The 23,385-nt window shown below is 32.0% G+C and overlaps 1 long non-coding RNA gene across 1 annotated transcript in view; it reads right to left on the bottom strand.

The window, feature by feature from the left end:
* LOC148273136 (uncharacterized) overlaps positions 1 to 23,385 on the bottom strand; it is an 86,429-nt gene that overhangs the window by 57,655 nt on the left and 5,389 nt on the right. Inside the window, exon 2 of the long non-coding RNA XR_015824683.1 lies at positions 3,462 to 3,522. This is a non-coding gene — a long non-coding RNA (uncharacterized LOC148273136). The remainder of the gene's footprint in view (positions 1 to 3,461; positions 3,523 to 23,385) is intronic.

Consider the following 23,385-nt stretch of genomic DNA (forward strand, 5'->3'; position numbering starts at 1 on the left):
TAAAAATCAGAAGCTATATTATTGCACATTCGTTGATACGCCATCATCATAACATTGATCAGTGTCGTAAATTTTAAGTTAAAATACAACAAATATACCTACTCGTCATTCAAACAAGTTTGACAGCTGAAGTTACGATGTCGCATTCGACTGTCAATGTCGAGTGCTTTGTGGCACTCGAAATAAAGTCGATTGGTTTTCGATCGACTGCATTCGTATGGGTGGTTCAAGAATGCTGTCACTCGTCGAGTTACGGAAGTCGCATACGATTCTAAAGACGAACGAGTCCAGCATAAGGCCCCACATATATCGCCTCTAATGTCTAACATAATATTGTAAATCGTCAGTTCTTGTTCCCTCAAAACTCAAACCGCCATAGTCAAAGAAGAAATCAAGTGTTGGAGATTCCATTTTGTAAAACAACACGTGGACAGAGGCATGCAAATGTCCTTGCCCCTAAACTGTCTAACTCCTACTTCAACTCTTAAAAGACTGTGGTAAATAATATCTTTGCACGCGGCAATGTAACATCCTGTTACCGCTAGTAAATAACGGAATATTCTAAAATTCGGACAATTGAAAACAATAAAAAACATAGAAACAGACTCTTTAATAATTCCTTTTCCATAATTTATGCAAATAAACATATAATGTAGTCCTGTTATTAATAATGGGAATAATTGAATTGAAATAATTGAAATATTCGATTATTAAAAAGATCGATACATTTCGAAATGCTTACAACTAATCGAGTTCACTCGTACTAATCCGAAAAACAATCGAGATATCTCGAGTGAATTCATTCGAAATGGTTTTCCGAGACAATCGAGGCATGAATTCGGACTTGACATTTCGAGACAATCTATTTTTTACCCCCCCACCCAACAGTCAGCTATGTTTTTTTTTGCCGTTTTCTTACATTTTAGGGTAAAAAAAAACGATTTATTCGATGTTTGAATTCGATTATTTGCATGTCTCGAATGCTTGTATTTCGATTATCTAAATATATCGATTATTCCCATTATTAAAATCAAAATAAATTAAAAATCATAAATACGCCGCTCGTGTTACGCGCGCGCGTCCCCTATCACCGTCATCAACCGACTGAATAATAATTCTGTTTAACACAATACCCGCAATATAACAGCGACTCTGTCTTCCTTGTTATGAGTTATATGTTCGTGCTCTCTCTTATACAGATGTGTTGCTGAATTAGTAGACATTCATTCTTCGCGTAGCGAGGATAAATATTTTTTGTATTAACATCCGGCATAGTTTTACACATTTTACTTTCTAAATCCGGTGTAAAAATGACAATTTCAAGATTACAAAAAACACGAGTTCATCATTTAAAAAACTAAGAGAGATTTATCAAGTCTTGTGTCCTATTTCGACTAGTGTGACATCACAGACACACAAGAGTTAAAGACACAACGAAAAATGATCATTTGAGCCTCTCTTTTTCAAAACTTTTTATTTACTTTCGCATTTATTCTTAATTAAATTATTTAACTTTAATTTCATAATATTTGCTCTATTTTTTATTTATTCTACTAATTATTTTCCACTTACTCATATTTATAAAAAAAACTGGAATGTAACTTTCAATTTTTATTTTATATGTTTTATTTTGTTAACATATTACAACAGAAATGAAGAACATTTAAGAGAAGGTAAAATGGAAGTCTAGACATCTACAGGGCTTATGACCCGTCAATGGCTGGTTTAAGTGGCCACTAGTACACACTGTATAACATTCACCATTCTGCCTATATTTGAACATCTATATTCCTTCAATTCTTTCATCTGTTGATGTTTGTGAAGTTGAAGAGCTGAAACCTTTATTTATGCGGGTGAGACTCATCCAATTGAATTATTTCATCTACATACTAGGCAACGCCTGAAAATATTATTTTTTCAATTTCTATACTTCTTCATGGACCAGGTAATTTATCAACAATATTTCACACATAACTAACATCAAAAATAAATCATTAAAAATGTTGGGATTTATACATAGAACGACGAAACCATCTCAAAACCATCAATCTTCTATAGAATTATACAACTCTCTAGTAAAAAGTAAAATGGAATACGGATCAACCATTTGGAATCCACATTACAATAGGCAGAATGGTTAATGTTACACAGTGTGTAAAGTGGCCACTTAAACCAGCCATTGACGAGTCATAAGCCCTGTAGATGCCTAGACTTCCATATTATCTTCTCTTAAATGTTCTTTATCTCTGTTGTAATATGTTAATATAAACAGCTCCCCAGGGAGTTGAATCCAGTCCCTGTCTACAAAAATTTGGACAAACTAAAAATATTATTTTATTATGTGTTTATAAATGCATCTGCACCTTAGATTTCATCCTGTATTCTAGATTCAGTATACCCACCCCACGCACAGGCCATGCCTATGTGGGATTTTTTGTTTTATAAATAAAGTGATATATCGTGTAATAAAAAATGTAACAAATGTAAACAAAAAAATAAAAAAATAAATACAATACACAATCTTGTGAGTACTTTTTATAAGTTATCTTTTATTTTGCCTAAAATCACTCTTAAAATTATTTATTTTTCTTTAGTAGAATCAATAATAAGATATGGTATAAAGTCGTGGGGACATTCGACTAAAACTAATATTAAAATGATCCAGGGTCTACAGTATTCTATGGTAAAGCGAATTGTACCTGCAGAGATTTACGAACAAAGAAGTAATAATGATCTCCTGTACAAAACAATCAAAACTCTGCCTGTTCGAGGACTACTGTGGCTTTGCATCATTTTGGAACAATTTGATAGTAATGCATTCAAGTTTCCTCTCAAACAAAAACATAATACACGCTTCACGTCTAATGATGGCTTGGTAGTACCAAAAGTATGTAATAAATATGGAAATAGAACTCTCAAATATTTGGTACCTAGAATTTTTAATTTATTACCAAAAGAACTTAAATTTAACTCACATTGTAACAAGAGCAAAATAAGAGAGTGGCTACTCGATCAAGAGTTTATATATGAATAGTAGCTTAAGTGTAAGTATTTTAATTTTTCATATATTTTCTTGTATTTAAAAAATAAATTTAAATATTATTATTTGTATAAACATGTTTATTCTGATCTTTCCGGCTGTTAACTTTTATCTGTTTTTCGTTGTTTTTATAAATGTAAATAATATTATTAAGTCAGTATAAATATAATCTTCACCAACAAGCTACAAAAAGTGGCTTGGTGGGATTTTAGTTTTAGTAAAAATATAACAAGTGAATTTTTTTTTTTTTAATTGTAAAAATGTATAATTATGCTATTAAATAATTTTAAAAAAATCAAGAAAAAATTAATAAAAAAAGTTTTTTCAAACATAAACAGAATTATGAATAATCACAGTATGTGAATTAATCACCTTGAAACGCTTTTCAATTTTTAGTTTAAAATAAAAAAGAGTAACATACCTCTATTGAACTGAAGAGATGATTATTGTTGCTGTATTGGCGACAGCAATTTTTTTCGTTTCTGAAACAAAAACTGACATTAAAATAAATTCAAATTAACATATTATAACAGAGATGAAGAACATTTAAATGAACGTAATATAGAAGTCTAGGCATCTACAGGGCTTATGACCTGTCAATGGCTGGTTTAAGTGGCCACTTTACACACTGTGTAACATTCACCATTCTGCCTATATTTGAACGTGCGCTGTTTGCGTAGAGGTATAATAACTTTTCCTTCCGACGTCGATGTAGCTGATCTAAGCGTAAGACGTCCGTCAGCTAGTTCTTTTGGAATGCAGAGTTCCCTTAGATATTCTGGAGCAGAGTTATGCAGTGACTTATACATTAGCCAACAGAGTTTGTATTCCACCCTCTGTGGAAAACGTAGCCAGTGCAATTCCCGAAGTAGTATAAATTGGTTATGTTTTTTATGAATATTTTTGTTTTTTATTGTTTATTATGTAAATTAAAAGTAGGTCAATTGGATTAATTACGTTTTTTTATTGTTATTATTATGTTAACTTTGTTAAATAGCTAATCTTAGGCATGTTTCACATTTTGCAAAATGTTTCCCTCGGCACGGGACACCCCAGTGAGGGACCATATTCTGTATAAAAAAAGAATACAAACAATGTAAAAGTATAAATAAATAAATAAATAAGTTTTTATTCACTTTTATTTATTCAATACAACTAGATTTGTGGAGGCATTTGTACGACTTTTGCTGTGAGACATCTCTCATTTATCGCCCCGAGAGTGTTCAATATTTTGGAAGAGCGTGTTAAGTTCTCGAGGGCAAAAACTATTTTCAAGAGAGGAGTTAAGGACTGGATTCTCCTTAGTGGGAGGGATTTGAGTGGGAAACTCCTTGATGATTTTCCGACTGTTTGAGTTTACTGTTTACCATGTTCATGTGCCATATATCGTGGGCATACAAGAGAAATTGACCAAGTGACAAAATCAATAATGCTCAGGGGGCCATTTTAGTGTTTTTCTAGAGTTCAATTGCTTCTCAAAGATTAGATTTTTCAAGTCGGTGGTTGGTAATTTTACATTACATGAACGGTACTTTCAACTTTATTGTAGAATATAAACTAATTTAAAAACATTATTACTTTTATAAAAAAATGAAATACTTAGTAAATTTTACCTGTAAAATTTATCGTGAAATTTTGCAGATAATCGGTTTGTTTCGTTCATTGAGGGAGGTGGTTTTTTTTTGTGGTACACAGAAAACAAAATAAATGAAAGAGAGCAAAAAATTTAACTGTTACTTGGTCAATTCTTTTTATTTTAAATTTACTAATAAAAGTGACAATGTGGGTTGATCAGTTTTACTTGTCATAAATCTGTGAGCTTCTATCACATATTTTAAAAACTATTTTTTTTGGAGTGTCGGATTGATTTGGCATTTTATCGTCAAGCATTATGCTAATACGATGTTAAAAAGTCAATAATCTCAATTTCTTCATTTTTGCAAATGGTCACTTTTACTTGTATAACCACGATATACAGGGTGTTCATTAAACCCTGTCACATCCGAAACCACGATGATCAGTATGAGCAAGAAGACATATTGGCACATTAAAATATTTTTTTAGAACGAATAAAAGTTTAAAAAATAAAATACCAAAAAAACCAAATGGTTGTTTACTTCTGCATGGGGAGAAACGAGGAGGAGGGAGGGAGAGTCTGATACTGCGCCTCAGTTCTCCCTTGCAGAAGTAAGCAACCATTTATTTTTTTAAATATTCTATTTTTTTTCAATTTCTTTGTTCTAAATATTTTTTTAAATATGCTAATATGTCTTCTTGCCCATACTGATCATCGTGGTTTCGGATGTGACAGGGTTTAGAGAACACCTGTATATATGTATTTTTTTATAAAATTATTTTTAATGTTCTGATCCTATATTTGTGTCGATATACTCACGTTTCTGTGTCAACTAATTGCTAGTCCCATCTCAACACAGGACTTTTAGTCCCATGGAGTTGGGACTTATGTCTCAAATAATGTATAATAAACTTATGTATGTAAATAAATAAATAAATTAACCCTTCCATCAGCAAATTTATATATTTTTTAAACCTACTAGGATTTTATTTTTTCAGTTTTGACGATTCGTATTGGGAACTTTTATAATTGGTAAACATATTATTTATATTCTTATTTTATTATTTATTTATTTGACGGACTTATGCAGTCCATTTTTACGATGGTAAATACAATTTCTTATAATAAATACAGCCACTAATAAAATAAAATACAACTAAATAAAATTAAAGCCAGGAAAAAAAAAACAAAATTACTACCTCAAGACAAGATCCGGTCTATCTTAGTGAATTTTTAAAACTATAAAGACTTACACCAAAAAAGTCCAGATCTTGTCTCGAGTTTACAATACGACACAATCGGGGCATTGGTGCATGCGAGCCATAGTTTGTGCTGTGTTGATCGAGGAACAGCACATTATTATTTCGCAACCGGAGGATCGGAACATCGAATGCCACTTCCAATGTTCCAGTAACGATGGTACATCAATTAAGCCATTCAGCAAATTAAACATAAATATGTTATTTCTACGTTTTTGTAGACTTGAGATTTTTAACATTGACATTGATTACTATGTACCATTCGGTGCGGAAAAGGAATGAAGATGAATGATGATGATCCGGCCGAATAACGAATATTTAAAAAATAACAGAATAGGCCGAATATCATATCGTGGCCAAACGTTAGTGGCATCTCTAGTAAATACAGTGTTTGATACATATATTACTGGATTTTGAAGGTTAGCGAAAGAAATGAGATGCGTTTATTCATTATTCTTATTTAATATATTTATTTGTTCCGTGTCCGGAGATATACAGAATACAGTTGCATGTAAATTAACACCGGACGGAGAGGGCTGCTCGCAAGTAAAACTCTTGAAAAAGAAATTCACGTCACAATAGGTGTTCGGGCCAAAACTAAATTTATCAATATTTCGTTTATAAATACTATATTTTGTAAAGAACGCATTCAAATCACTAACAACTTTGTTCCAAGGATTTGGCGGGTTAAAATAATGCTTTACAAAGAACGCTTTATTGGTTAATTTTGTATACCGACTAGTAATTTTGGATGTTGTTGCTCTGCTTTGCAATATGTTCATTTCTTTCAAAAGTGTCGTACATATATCGTGAATTATTGTTTTATGCCCTTTTAAATGTTTTCTACTGAAGTTGAGATATTTATTTTACTGTGTATACTTTGCACCCTTGTATATTTTATGTAATATTTCAAAGAACCGGGCATTTGTCCTTCACTTAAGTATTAAGATCCTAGTTTAGTTTATTGCTGTTTGTCCTAGGATGTCACATATAATTTAATTTGTTGAGGAAGAGAAATCTTGTAATTGTTTGAAAAGGTCTCAGAAATATTTTGTTTAGAAATACTTGCTTACCGTGTCCCCTCCAGGCCAACTAGACTCTCTGATATTTTCTATATTCGTAAATTTAAAACTAATCATCGGAAACATTCTACAATCCCTCGTATATGTGAAACATTTAACAAAAAATTTAATAGTCTTGATATATTTAACACTCCATACAATATGTACAGAAGAGAATTAATGGGCTTGATTCATGCTCTTCATTCATAATTCGTTTAATCAATAAATCAAATGCAATTTTCCACTCTCACTTTCCTTCAATCATCCTTTACCACTCCTTATCAATTTCCTTCTTTTCCTTTCCACTATCTCCTTGTTTTGTCCATATTTATCTTATTTTAATATATAGTATATTTATTATTTATATAGTTTAAACTTCAAGCCGTCGTCGCTTTATTACAGTATTATTTAGTGAATACATATAATTGGATGGCAGGCCCTACTATGTTTACATTTTATATATATATATTTTTTTAAATATTCATTTAACCTGTACATCTGTTTGTATTCGAAATAAATAAATAAATAAATAAAATATCAGTATTATTGTAGTAGAATGCAATTGAAATAGGTTTTGGAAAGCTTGTGAGAGAGTAACAAGCTTTAGTCTTCATCTTGGAGTCTGCAAGTGCGCTGCTGACGGAAAGTCAGACCGTAGCAGGCGAGGAGTGAACGCATCTTTGAGTGTTACGTGTATTAGGTACATGTGTTTACCTACGTAATCTTTTAAAGAAACTGCGGTTGTCTGTGGCAATAATTATTATTTCTGTGACATTGATTAGTGAGCCTCTAGAGACGATGACGGAAGGTCCTAAGTGACAGGCGAGGCATTCTTGAGTGTTACCATTTACGAGTGTGAGGGTGTGATTGCCCTGTGGTTTTATTTGAGCTGATTTGTTTGTTTAATGACTTTGTGCCCGCTCAACTTTTTCAAACTGTTTTTAATTGTGATTTATGTGACATTGCGGAATTTGAAGAAACTGTGTCGTTTTCCTCGTTCGCATGTCACCCGAGATTGGCGAGACCGTCGAAGCGAGAACCCTGCACCAGCTGGCGTGAACAATAGGGTATTTTCACAAATCGGGAATAACGTTAAAAATACAGGGTGTTCATTAAACCCTGTCACATCCGAAACCACGATGATCAGTACGAGCAACAAGACATATTGGCACATTAAATATTTTTTTTAGAACGAATAAATTTTTTAAAAATAAAATATCAAAAAAAGCAAATGGTTGCTTACTAGGGAAGAAACGAGGAGGGGGAGGGGGGAGTCTGATACTGCACCGCACTCCCCTCACTTCTCCATGCAGAAGTGAGCAACCATTTGTTTTTTAAATATTTAATTTTTAAAAATTTCTTGGTTCTAAATATTTTTTTTAATATGCTAATATGTATTCTTGCCCATACTGATCATTATGGTTTCGGATGTGACAGGGTTTAAAGAACATCCTGTATCATGTATACTCAGAGTGGATTTTAACGATTAATTTTATATTAATTAATTTGGTTCGCAAATAATTAATCAATTTTGATAATTACTTTTATAAAAATACTGGAGTTAAAATCTTATATACAAATAATAAAGGTTTAAAAGTAAATACTATGGAAGTATTTCACATAAGGAAATCTTTAAAAAATAATGTTCCTTTGATCAATGATCAAACAATCTTTCAATATAGCCTGTTATACGACGTTCTATTGTAATGGTCACCTTAAAACTATTAAACTCAAGCTCCTCCTTCCACCCCCTCTCCTTTTTTTCAACTATTTCTCTAACGATATAAAATATTTCATAATCTAATCGGTGCATGTTTTTTCTAATCAGTGCATGTGCTTATTAAAATGCATGTCGTATAGGTTTTTATATTTTTGTGCAACAACTATGGTGAAGGTGTATAGTGGGTTTTGCATGTTAATTTGATTGATGTCCCGACGAAGAGACGGGTAATCACGACTTTAACAAACTCAATATGTTGTTATCTTAATATAACTGAGATGAAGATCATTTCAGAGAAGGAAATACGGAAGTCTAGGCATTTACAGGTCAAATTCGCCGGCATTGGCATTCAACATGGCCCTTGTAATATCAAACATTTTGCTTATTTTTAAACATTTACATTTCTTTAATTTTCCATTTGTTGAATTTAGCGAAGTTTCTAACTGGTCCAAAAAGAAGTATAAAAATCCAAAACTTGTTTTCAGACATTGCTTAGTATGCGAAATAATTCAATCAGGTGAATCTCTTCACAACAATAAGGGTTTCAGCTCTTTAACCAGCTGTTTTGAAGAGCGGTTAACAATTTATTGTTAACAGCCGTATCTCATATTTAAATTACCTCCATAACGTGACTAATTTGTAAAAATTGACATATATATTGCCATAAGTTACAGATGTTGATACTTATTCATAAAAAAACAGGTGTCAAGCTATGCTTTGCAATTCATAGTCTAAAGTTTGTGTAATTAGTACGTGGAATAAAAAAAACATGCTTATTAGGAAATATCCATCAACAGCTGTGTTTTACCAAATTTTAAAATGAGCACCAAAAGAAAAAAAGGTTTTGGTCATACGTCATTCGAAAGAAAATTATCTAAATCGAACTTTTCCCCTTTTCCAATTGTTCAAAGAAGCTAAAATTTTGAAAATAAGACAAATACATTGCTTTCCATGTTAAAAATATACATTTAAGAACCAAAATGTATTTACAAGTAGTTCAAATAGATCAAGTCTAAGAAGGAATCGCGTGCTAGAAATACCACATTGTAAAAAGACATGCAAATTTTAAATGCCCAAAAATTTTTAATCCTTTTTTACTGATAATATTTCGGTAATTTTTTTATTTTATTTATTTACTAATTTTAAAGAAACAAACAGTCGACAATGATTTAATAAAAAAAATTTTTAAATACAGTTTAAAGGCAGACCAGCAAAGTTTCTAAATAAAAATCATACATATTATTAAATTGCGTTACAACAAAAGGATGCGTTTATCTGTATTTGTATGAGAGTAAGTGTAGATGTGTGTTTATGTGTATTAGTGTGGGAGTAAGTGTTCAGGAGTGTGCATCATTAAATAGTAAGTGGGATCGTATCGCAGCCAGAAATAATAAGTGTTAATTTATTTTTAAATAAATCAAGGGGTATGTAAAATATATTAATAGATGAAAAAAAAAACATTATTATTAGAGCAAGAACGATAGAAGAAAGAGTGTTGTGCATAGTTAGTGCTACAGACTGTCAGATGGAATAAATAAAAATACTTTATTATTTACCAATAATATAACCCAAACTTTCAAAATTTCCCTTCTTTTAAAAAACACGCACTATCCTGGATTCAAACTAAAGATATTAACTCTTTTTTGTGATATATAAATGTTGTTGCTTTTTAAGGAATATTGGTATGATTTTTTGTATTTTTTATTTCCTTTTTTAATTGTTAAAAAATAAAAAAGTACCTCCTAATCTTTTATAGAATATTTTTTTTCTCTTTATTGTATTATACACTAATATTATACCTTTTTATTTATTATAGGAGCAAAAAGTTCATAAACATTTCTTGAATACCCACGAACAGGCTATGACTTTGTGGGATTTTTTTTGTTTACTATTTTTTTATTTATTTACAATTTTAAATAACCCGTTAGGGTTACATTAGAAATTTAATATTGTCTAGTCATTTTATGTCTCGTCTAGTCTAGTTAGTTCAGTCATCGTGTGCTTTTTCAGATTGATTTTAAATTTGTCTCCAGTAAAAGTTTTCAAGTAGTAAGGTAGGTCGTTGTAGTGTTTTTGACTGTCCTGTGTTTGTCTTTGCTTTTTCAATATGATAGTGTTGTTGTTGTCTGGTGTTATATTTGTGTATGTCAGCATTTTTGACTAATATTATGTCGTCGTCTTGTATGTTTCCCAGTGTTATTTTGTGCACAATTTTTAAGGTCTCAATTTTAGTCAAGTAGTTTATGTCAAACTGGTGTGTTTTTTTGTACAGTTCAGTCGTAGAGGTCAGGTATTATTAACAATAGTTTGAGTTTGTCCAAATTTTTTTATACAAGAACTGGATTAAATCCTCTTGGGAGTTATCAATAAATATTATACGTAGGTGAAATAAATCAGTCAGAATCTCACCCGCATCAATGAAGGTTTCAACTCTTTAACTTCACAAAGATCAGCAGATAGTGAAATTGAAGAAATACTGATGTCCAAACATAGGCAGAATGGTAAATGTACACTGTATGCAAAGTGGCTACTTAAACAAGCCAATGACAGGTCTTAAGCCCTGTAAATTGCTAGATTGATATATACCCTTCTATAACAAAAATCAACTTAGGGCGCTGTACAGCGTATGGACATTCTTGCTGTTAATATGTATTTATTTATTTATTAACGGACATTGTCCATGTATACAATTTATAAGGTTTAAATATTACAATAAAAGAATAGTTTAAAACATTACAAAAAAAGAAAGAAGCATTGACAAACATAAGGGACATCGAGACAAGATCTGGACTATTTATTTAGTGCTCGTTTAAATCGTTGTAAACTTAAACCAAAAAAGTCCAGATCTTGTCTTGAGTTAACAATACGACAAAGACGGGTCATTTGAGAATTTAGGCCATAGTTTGTTCTATGCTGATCGATGAACAGTACTTTAGATTGAATTTTACTTGTCCCAGTAATGATGGAACATCGATTATACCATTTAGTATGCTGAACATATATATGGAGTCAATATTAGTTCTACGTTTTTGTAGACTAGAAATATTTAACATTGACTCTATTTCAGCATAAGAATAATTATCTCTCTCTAGATTATTATGTATTTCATTTCTATTTAATTATTCTTCGTTTTTTTAATACTCTGTTTAACTTTCTATGTATATTGTAAAAAAAACTAAAAAAATATACTAAAAAATTAAAAAATTAATATAAAAAATCTAAAATATATTGTGCTTCCTTTTGTCGTACCTTTATGATTTTATTTGATGGCAAACCTTCAAAATGGAATGTCATGGAAGCGTAGTAACATGAAGTTTGGAAACTGCTGATCTAACTGACTCTTACTTGTAAACTCATTTCACATATATCGTGCCAATCCACCCGCCCGGTAAAATTAGGGTGGGTAGATACTTATTTATTATTTTCTTTTTTCGTTACATATCTTAAAACTTTGTATCCCGGAGCCGTGTAAACACGTAATTATATAACCACGCGTTGTGTCCCGGTCCCGTGTTTTCACGTGGTTTACCAGCTGTCTAAAAAAGTGCATTTTATTGACATCTAGTGCCTTTTTAAAAATATTTGTATAATAAAAAAAGTTTTTTCAATAAACATAAGAGGTAAAACAGAGTATAAAAAAAATAAAGGATAATTACATAGCAATGAAATACATATTAATAGTAAAAATAGTAAACAAAAAATCCCACAAAAGCATGGCCAGTTCGTGGGTATACAAGAAAATTTAAATGAATTTTTGCTCCGATAATAAATAGACAGTTATTATTTTTGTGTAACATAAGAAAGAGAAAAAAAATATTATGTAAAAGATTATACGGTATTTTTTTTTATAGTATAATTAAAAAAGGAAATACAAAATATTTTTGAAAAAACATTAAAATATTCCTTAGCAACAAAATATATCATAGAAAAAAAAAGAGTTCATATCTTTAGTTTGTATCCAGGATAGTGCGTGTTTTTCAAAAGAAGGAAAATTTTGAAAGTTTGGAATCAATGAAATATTATCAATATAAAAAGAATTAAAAAAATTTGGGCCTATAAAATATGCATGTCTCTGCGCGAGCCTCGTTTTACAATGTGGTATTTCTAACACACGATTCCTTCTTTTTATTAGTACTATTTCGCTACTGGTAAACTACAGGAAAACACGGGACCGGGACACAACGCGTGGTTATTATAATCACGTGTTTACACGGTTCCGGGATACAAATAACAAAAAAAGGGGTGAGACCCTTTATATGTGCGAACATAGCAATGTGGCTCTCCAAAAAGGCCAATGTTGGCAAAACTATCATTAAAAAAATGACATTAAATTATTTCAAATAAATATGAGAAGTTTCAATTGATTTAACTCAGTATTTTTATAATTGTGACACTTTTAAGAAACCCTTCACAAAGCATGAAATTTCACAAAAATGGGCCGGGCACAGGGTAAATTCTCTGGGCATTCGGCCGGTGCTCAAAGTGTTAAGTTTCAACACGCGAGGGAAAATTTTTCTAAATTAGTCGGCCTAACGATTTTGCAAAGCTTACCGTTATATTTGACTGTCGATAATAATGAAACCACCACCACCTTCTATATATTCCTACAAAAAATAGCTATAAAGAGCGCCCTGCGCCCACCCCGTTCTCAATGAATCTAGCCGATTACCTCAGCTTATTACTCCATACAAAAAGTACACTATATTTTATATCTTTAACGCAGTCGCGGTGTTTTAGTATTTTAACAAGCTTGCAGATTACAAATATTATTTGAAGATTCTCTATTTGGAAACTAGTATTTCAAACATTATTTCCGAAGGACTATTTTTCTTTGATCGGATACCGTTGACATATTATGTATCACATCGGATATGAGGCGTTTGCAGTGGCCGTTTTTGGCTTTATTCATTTAAAAATGAAACGTCTAGTGCTTAGTGTTGACGTTTAAATCATAATATAAATATCTGCTGAATGTCATTGTGTATTTTTTAAATAAACTTTTGTACCATTTTTGTATCAAAATTGTGTACAACAAAGCTACATATCTTGCGAAGTTAATAATGATTTTTGTTTGAGTTGATTTTCACAAAACCACATTGAGAGGAGACCCTTAAGCCCACCATCCGCCCGCAGCTGTTAATAGAGTCCTGGGAGACTCTCTGTCAGCTGCGCATAGAGGTAAGTTATTATAAATATTCCTAAGGAATACAAACTCTATGCAGATTAAGGAGGGGGGAGGAGGACGCATGGACAGAGGCCAACACGTCGTCCCCACCCCTCAGGATCCCCTCAATGCCTCTGTTTTTTTTTTATTAAAAAAATATGTTCACAAACAATTTACATAAATAAACGTATCTAAATATACAAAAACATTTTCTTAAAACTATAGTAACATTACAAACATAACTTACACAAAACATAAGTAAAAACACGGATATTTACAATAAGAGAACGACTTTGGATAAAGAAGGACTCCCTGTGTGGTCAGAGGCAGAGGATCTGAATACCACCCCCGTAAGGGGAGGACAAAACAAAAAAACGTGTGCGTTCCGCTCGGAAGGAAGCACAGTCCCAACTGAATTCCTACAGGAACAGTTGCCTGCCCCACCATATTTTACCCACCTAGGCGTCCGCGTCACAAAACCGCGTCACAAAACCACAGAAAAAAATATCATACTTCTTATATCTTCGTAGGTACAAATTAATGAACATTTTTTGTAGATTACCTATAAAAAATCACCACTCGCCACACTGGTTCGTGCGTTCACATGCCATGTGAATTAATAAAAAAAGTCATTTTTGAAAATAATTATTATACGATAAAAGTCAATCCACCCTATGGTTTTTAAGATTTTTTTCAGTGGTGTGAAAACGGCCATACACGTTATGTTATAACTATTGAAAATCTTCAGCTATTCGTGTGGTTTTTCCTTCAATAAAAGTAACCTTGTAATTTTTTCATACATTCGTTTTTATTCAATGATTTGGCTTGACATTTTTCATGCAAATATTGAATTCTGAAGCCTAATTCTGAACTATCATAGAAATACATGAATAATTAAAAACACATTTGAAAAATCAATGGGCCAATTATGATCATAATTATGTAAGCATATGCATGAGATACCAGCAAACTGCCTTTATTTTACATAGGCATCTTAAAAATGTCGAGCAAATTATTAGTCATAATCTTACGTGATTCTAGATTCCATGGATTATTCATTAGTTTATAATGAAGATGTAGTGGTTAAGACGCTCGACTCACACGCGGAAGGTTCTGCTCTGTTCTGGTTCTGGTGCTCACAGGCTATGCCTTTGTAGAATTATTTTTTTTATCATTTTATTTTTAAATTATACTATTCTGACCCGACAGACGTTGTCCTGCCCGAACGTTGGCTTACCTGCTATTAGCTTTGGAAAAGACTTTTAATCGATAAATAGGTATTGAATTTAATTAGGTACCCAGGTACTTGTTTATGGTTGAATTTCAAAACAAAAAATACTTAATTTTCAAAAATGGAATTCGTGTTGCAAATTTCAAACTCTTCTGTCAGGCTCTCACCAACACGGGTGCACTTTATTCGTGAATTCGAATTTCAAAAATGTATTGAATGTCAGTTAATATTATTTTAGTATTACTAAAAATCCAGTAAAAATAAAAAAATGGGAAGAAATTATAAGGAATGTATCGAAGTAATCTGATTGAGATCCATAAAAAGCGAAAGTTGTTTGTAAACATCCATTAACATTTTTTTTTTAAACGCAAAAAAACAATATCTTTCTTTCCTTTCTTTGTATTTACATTTTCGAATGCAACCCCGGTAGGTCGATGAATAAAACATTTATGTTCCTAACTTTTTTTACATATTCGATTGAAGATTTTAATATCTACGAACACTCACAGCGCAAAGATCTACATTTCTCTGAAAACCGCACGTAAATCGGTCAAGCCGTTTAGGAGGAGTTCAGTGACATCACACGTACAGAAGAATTATATATATGAAGATTACGCACTATACATATTTACCGTTGACGTGTCCCTATAGTTTTTCTTTTTTGATTTTTTAAAAAAAATATTATAGAAACTACGTCCATCCAAAAATCCAAATACAAATATGATAAATAATTTTGAAAAACAAAAAATGCGCCGACACAGAAAATTTCATTTTGATACCCTTTTAAAAAAAAACCTCAAATTGATTCGGTTCAAGGGTGCGGAAAACGGGACAACAAAACGTCGATTTTATTTTATTTTTATTCATTTAAAATTAATTTATAAACACGGATTATTGCATTCATTTAACTAAACAATTGTTCATTTTTCATTTCATACTCAGTTGTCGATGATAACATTTTTAACATATTTTGAAAAGGTTGTCTGTGTCATTGGTTTAGTTTTGTCTGGTAGTTTATTGTACAATGATTTTTCGGTGTTTTTTCGTATTTTTTTTATTTGTTAATAGACTATTAAACCAAGCCAAATTTTTATTTTTTATGTATCGGTTATCAGCGCTATGATTTTTTAAAGTTTTATATTTCTGAAAAAACTCCGCGTGTGAAGTCAGAGATTCTTCTCTGCCAGTTCTCACGATAATCAAACCGGATATTCTTCACAGCTCTCATATCATGGGTTGGTTCATATGAATCAGAAATGCCGTTCAAAGTAGTGCGTTATTTTTCAATATTTTTTTTTTCGTACACTTTCAAGAAACTTTGCCGCAAATTTTAATGCTCTTATTTTTACCGCACGCAAGAAAACATTTTTTGTATCCAATTTCCTGACTGAAGTTTATTATTTCAGTCCCTGGTTTGTTAGTCTCGGCTGCCTTGTCTCGTTTTAGAATGATGTATATGATATTGTTCTGATATTCTCGTATTGTGTCCATGTTTATTACGGTATTTTTCAACTTTAAGTTCTTTGTCTACAATGACATCAGTGGCTAATTTGTGAATAAATTTTAAATAGCATAATGAGTTCGACGTGCAGTTGTCCTTTTCTCACAGTTCCTGGGAGGCATTTCAGAGAGAGCGACAGAAAAACAATGTTCCAATACCTATTCATCAATATTGTCTGGCACCGTGTATTATTTTTTGTACCACTGCTCTCGAAAATGAAATCCTGTTCGGTGGTCTGAAACTGAATTTATTGTAAAATAAATTATATTACAAATGGTCTTAACAAAACTAAAAAAAAAACCTTAAAAAAATAATACACGAGTACATAAATTATAAAATGTTTTTTTTTATATAGACGATGATAGTTTAATTATTAAAAGGTATTCTTCAGTACCTATTTTTGACTTCAAAAATAATTAACATATTACAACAGATATTAATAACATTTTAGAGAAGGAAATGTAGAAGTCTAGGCATCTACACGGCTTATGGCCTGTCACTGGCTGGTTTAAATGGCCACTTTACACACTGTGTAACATTCACTATTTTCATTATATTTGAACATCTATAGCCCTTCCAATACTTTCATCTGTTAATGTTTGTGAAGAAAGCGTAATATCTTATTTTGAACCCAAGTCGAAGGGAATTTCTGTCGTATTCCGACGTATTTTAAACACAGATGTTTATGACTACCTACAAATAATAATAAAATACTAAAATAATTTGCCATTGTATATAAATTTAATTAATCGTGATGTAACGGAAAAGCAAACCCAGTATGTATATTATGTGGCTCTGTCTGTTAAGGTTTAGTGATTCCAAAGATAAGCAACACACATAAGAAAAGAACTTTTAAATATGTGGTTCCAGTTGTGTTCAATTTGTTACCAAACAATCTTAGAAATGGCACTACCAAAAGTGACAAGGGCAAAATAAGAGACTGGCTATTCGATCAGGAGTTTATATATTTAAAAATGGAATATTTGTAAATATAGATATATATAAAACAGAATTTATAATTATGTAATAATCTCATGGATATTTATGTGTGTATATGTATGTTCATATGAATGGATGTGTATATATGTGTATAAATGTATGTATGGTTATGTATGTGTGCATGTACGGGTATATATATATATATATAGATATGGATATAGATATAGATATAGATCTAGATATAGATATGGATATGGATATGGATATCGATATGGATATCGATATGGATATCGATATGGATATGGATATGGATATGGATATGGATATGGATATGGATATGGATATGGATATGGATATGGATATGGATATGGATATGGATATGGATATGGATATGGATATGGATATGGATATGGATATGGATATCGATATCGATATCGATATGGATATGGATATGGATATGGATATGGATATGGATATGGATATGGATATGGATATGGATATGGATATGGATATGGATATGGAAATGGAAATGGAAATGGAAATGGAAATGGAAATGGAAATGGAAATGGAAATGGAAATGGAAATGGAAATGGAAATGGAAATGGAAATGGAAATGGAAATGGAAATGGAAATGGAAATGGAAATGGAAATGGAAATGGAAATGGAAATGGAAATGGAAATGGAAATGGAAATGGAAATGGAAATGGAAATGGAAATGGAAATGGAAATGGAAATGGAAATGGAAATGGAAATGGAAATGGAAATGGAAATGGAAATAAAAATGGAAATGGAAATGGAAATGGATATAGATATGTAAAGAAATAATGTCTTTAATGAAATGCCTTGTGCCTATTAAACATGTACACACTTCTGTTTTAAATTTCGGTACTCCGTTTTTGTATTTATTTTTTATCTTATAATTACGACATCAATGACTTATTTTTGACTTTTTTTCACATTTTTCTAAATATTTTTTGAAAACATAAATTATATGTACTTTTTTTCGCTCCTTATATTTAAGTTAGTAGTAATTATTATTATACAACTATGTAGTGTTATCATATTATGTTTTCGTGTAAAGGATCTTCACCGACAAGCCATATTAATTGGCTCGGTGAGTCCTGTAGAAAATAATCATAATTTTAAAAATGTTTTAAAAAATAATAAAAATGTAATTTTATATGTAAATAATAAAGAAAAATAAAATAATTTATTTTTAAATATCTCGTAGAGCAGAAAACTTCCTTTCGAATGACGTATTACCTTCACTATTTGGTTTTACTTTTCGTGCTCATTTACAAATTTAAAAAAAAAAGACACAAATTATGTTAACACCATATACTCGTATTTGATAGACCACATAGGCGCTCTGTGAAGGCCCCTTTTTAAAGGTTTGCACTTTAATTTTATTTCATCGATAAAACTTTTAATGCTTTGCGTTAGATTTTAAATCCATAACATCATGTAAATTTATTAATATTGATAAATTGCCGTAAATCTTCAACACCCATAATAAATAAATATGAAAAATACTTCATTTGATATTAATTTAAATCCCACACAAGACATTTCCATGACTGCTTAATGTACGCAACCTGGGTGGGTACGTATTCTAATGGGAAGTTAAAATATATCTTCAATTTCATCCACAAAGTAAAATTACGCTCTTGTCGGCCTCGTGGTGTAATGGTCAGCGCATTTGCCTACCATGCAAATCTTCTGAACACATCCTGTGGTCTTGTCCCTTTCCCCTTCTCCATGATTACCGAATGGAGCTTCTCGCTACTATCCGTGGCCCTGTTATAGGTCCTGTCGGATATACAGATCTAGTAGCTTCTAAAAAGAATTTCGAGGCTTTTAAAAATTTTTGTAATCATTTCGGCGAATTGATCATATCCAATCAATTTAATCCCAGTTAGTGAAGAATTCTCTTCCCTCTCTTCTCAATCCAATGAAGTACATATTATGTACTTCTGGATTACTTTCTTTCAGCACAAAGATGCTAAGGCTACCAGATTTCAGAGAGCTCCTTCGGGCAGCTTTTCTCGTATGACAACGAGCAAATTTTCCGTGTATGTGGGCACCGCCAAGGAGAATTATGTCCTCAGATGCGGTGTGCGGTATGTGGTGGGTAAGCTACCATGCAAGGGGTCTCGGGTTCGATTCCCGACATGGTTGATAAGAAATATTATTTAAAAAGGTGTTTTTACACTAGAATATTTCATAGTCCCTGGACTGGTACCTGAAGCGTAAGACTGATCACCTTACCTTCGTGTAACAAAAATGATCAAGATACGCTACGATTGGTGTACCAATGCAGTGCCCTATGAACCATTAGGTACGGAAAGGGAATGATGATGATGAAAATTAAGTTTTCGGTGTCAAAAATAAAATATGTTTACATTAACATATTACAACAGAGATGAATAACATTTAAGAGAAGGTAATATAGAAGTCTAGGCATCAACAGGGCTTATGACCTGTCATTGGCTGGTTTTAGTGGCCACTTTAAACACTGTGTAACATTCACCATTTACCGTCTCTTAAACGTTCTTCATCTCTGTTGTAATATATTAATATAAACAGCTCCCCAGGGAGTTGAATCCAGTCCTTGTCTACAAAAATTTGGACAAACTCAAAATATTGTTGATAAATCCACCTGGTCCACGAAGACGTATAGAAATTGAAAAAATAAGATTTTCAGGCGTTGCCTAGTAATACGTGAAATAATTCAATTAGATGAATCTCCCCCGCATAAATAAAGGTTTCAGCTCTTTAACTTCACAAACATCCACAGATGAAAGAATTGAAGGAATATGGATGTTCGAATATGGGCAGAATGGTGAATGTTACACAGTGTGTAAGTGGGCACCTAAACCAGCCAATGACTGGTCATAAGCCCTGTAGATGCCTAGACTTCTATATTACCTTCTCTTAAATGTTCTTCATCTCTGTCGTAATATGTTAATATAAACATCTCCCCAGGGAGTTGAATCCAGTCCTTGTCTACAAAAATTTGGACAAACTCAAAATATTGTGAATATTAACAAATTACAACAGAGATGGAGAATACCTTAAATAAGGGATTCTGAAACCTTTATTGTTGTGAAGAGATTAATCTGACTGAATTTTTTTACATACTAGGCAACGCTTGAAAATAATTTTCCAATTTTTAAACTTCTTCTTGGACCAGTTGGTTTCATTACAATATTTGAGTTTGTCCAAATGTTTGTAGACAAAAGACTGGATTTCACCCCCTCGGGAGTCATTAAGATTAAAACATTACAACAGGGGTGGAGAATACCTTAAATAAGGGAATATGGAAGGGTTTAGTTTCAGCTCTTTAACTTCACTAAAATCAACAAATGGAAGAATTGAAGAAATATAGATGTTCAAACATAGGTAAAATGGTGAATGTTCGAACGACTTCAGAATACATGCATAAGGTACATTTTTGGTCTTAGGAAATATGACCACATTTCTGATTATCGTAGGCAACTGAAATGGCTCAAAATTAGACAGCGGAGAGACTATCACTCCCTCTCACTTCTGTTCAATGTACTTCATAGTCCTAACGCTCCTATATACCTGTGTGAAAAATTTCAACGCTTATCAGTTCATGGTTTACCTCTTCGTTCTCATTCTTAAGGCACTCTCTTAATACCCATACACAATTCCTCTTTCTTCTCTAACTCATATAGTCTCCATGCGGCTCGACTGTGGAATCATCTCCCATCCACCATCAAAGATGTTACTACATTATCTCTGTTTAAATCACGTCTGAAGAAACATCTCCTTTCTCTTCCTTAATCTCTCCTCCTTTCCTTTTTCCTCTTTCCGCTTTTTTCCTTTTTCCCATTGAGTAATAGTTTTGATTTAAGGTAATTTATAAACAAATACGTTTATTTCTATTTATATATTTTTTTCACTTTTTAATCTTTTTTTTTCTATTGAATATGTTCTGTAACTTGAATTATAAAAATAAAACTTTTATTTTATTGGTTGGTTGGAAGAAATTGCCATTTGGCAATAAGCCCGCCAACGTACAAATAACATTATGTACAAAAAGTTAAATAAATAAATAAATAAAAATGTTACACAGTGTGTAAAGTGGCCACTTAAACCAGCCAATGACAGGTCATAAGCCCAGTAAATGCCTAGACTTCCATAATCCCTTATTTAAGGTATTCTCCATCCCTGTTGTAATAATTTGTTAATCTTAATGACTCCCGAGAGGGTGAAATCCAGTCTTTTGTCTACAAACATTTGGACAAACTCAAATATTGTATTGTCAATATGTTTACATTTAAAAAAATCTAAACATGTTCAATTACCGGCTACCGACGAAGATACTTTGAATTTTCATACAAATACACACAGTTTCGTACATAAATATCTATGTTAGTTTGTAAAATGTTTTACCCAAATGAATTCGTTATAGGAAATAATAACCGTTAATTTTAAATTATTCATATTTTTACTCTGAATAATGATATTTTTTCTGATACTCCAGATCGAACCATCCGAAGGAACTGATAAAAATGTACTCGCAAAGTTTTGCTTTTGACCTAATAAAGCTCAGCCTCATCAAGTGAGGATTATCACTAAAGCCCGCCCAGGGCACTGCAGATTGAACAAACACCGCGCTAGAATGAACCTTCCCGAAACTTCTAGATGTAATAATAATAATATTAGGCCATTTTGGTGAAAAATCACCTCAAGGGCGCTTTACAATGAGGAACTTCAGCCCTACGGGAAATTGGATACAAAAAATGTTTTCTTACGCGGGGTAAAAATTAGAGCATTAAATTGTACGGCAAAGTTTCTTGAAAATGAACAGAAAACATAATAATAAATATTTTGATAAAAACGCACTACTTTAAATGACGTCACTGGTTCATGTGAATCAACCTATAATCTAAGAGCCATGGAAGATTTCCGGTCTACTTGTCGCTTCTGGACCAATGGGAAGAACTGAATGAGAATAAGCGGAAATGAACCTCTGACGTTGCACGCGGAGTTATTTCAGAAATACAAAACTTTGAAAAATCGTAGCGCCGATAATACGATATATAAAAATTAAAAAAAAAAAAAATTGACTTAGTTTAACAGTCTATTAACAAATAAAAAATTCCAAAAAAAACACTGAACTTCCTCATTGTATACTTAAACTTTCATTCTAACTAAACTAAAGTGATATATTATATTTTCCGAGGGTATGATAAACCAAAGATGTAAGATTTTAGTTGGGATCTGAACTGACTGGGAATGTCGATGGTTCGTAAGTTTGAAGGCAATTGGTTCCAGGCAGAGGGTCCGGCAACGGCAAAAACACGATCTCCAAATTTAGAGTTTGGAGAGCGCCGGATTTCGACAAGTTTTTCTATTCCTGAATCAAATGCCGAGTTAAATTTAAGTTCTTTTGGTAACAAATTAAAAATTCTAGGTACCAAATATTTGAAAGTTCTATTTCCATATTTATTACATACTTTTGGTACTACCAAGATATCATTAGACGTGAAGCGTGTATTATGGTTATGTTTGAGAGGAAACTTGAATGTATTATGGGCCTGATATTAGATATGGCGGCCTCCGTGGTGTAGTGGTCAAGACGCTTGACTCACATACGGAAGGTTCCGGGTTCGATTCCCGGTGAGAACTCAAAAATTAAATGTGATTTTTCTCAAGCCTGGGTGTTCTGTGATGTAATTCACCACTGTGATTGGGCCTCCTGGCCTGTTGTGGTGCAAAAATAAAATAAATAATAAAATAAAATAAATATACATTATTTCAATATGTTGCGTTTGTCCAAACATTTGTAGACAAAAGACTGAATTTTACCCTCTAGTCTTTAAGCAAATTATAACAGAGGTAGAGAACATTTTAGAGAAGGG

Source organism: Micrasema longulum, unplaced genomic scaffold (genome assembly GCF_059751315.1).
Source record: "Micrasema longulum isolate JH-2025_06_02 unplaced genomic scaffold, ASM5975131v1 h1tg002064l, whole genome shotgun sequence".
Lineage (NCBI taxonomy): Eukaryota > Metazoa > Arthropoda > Insecta > Trichoptera > Brachycentridae > Micrasema > Micrasema longulum.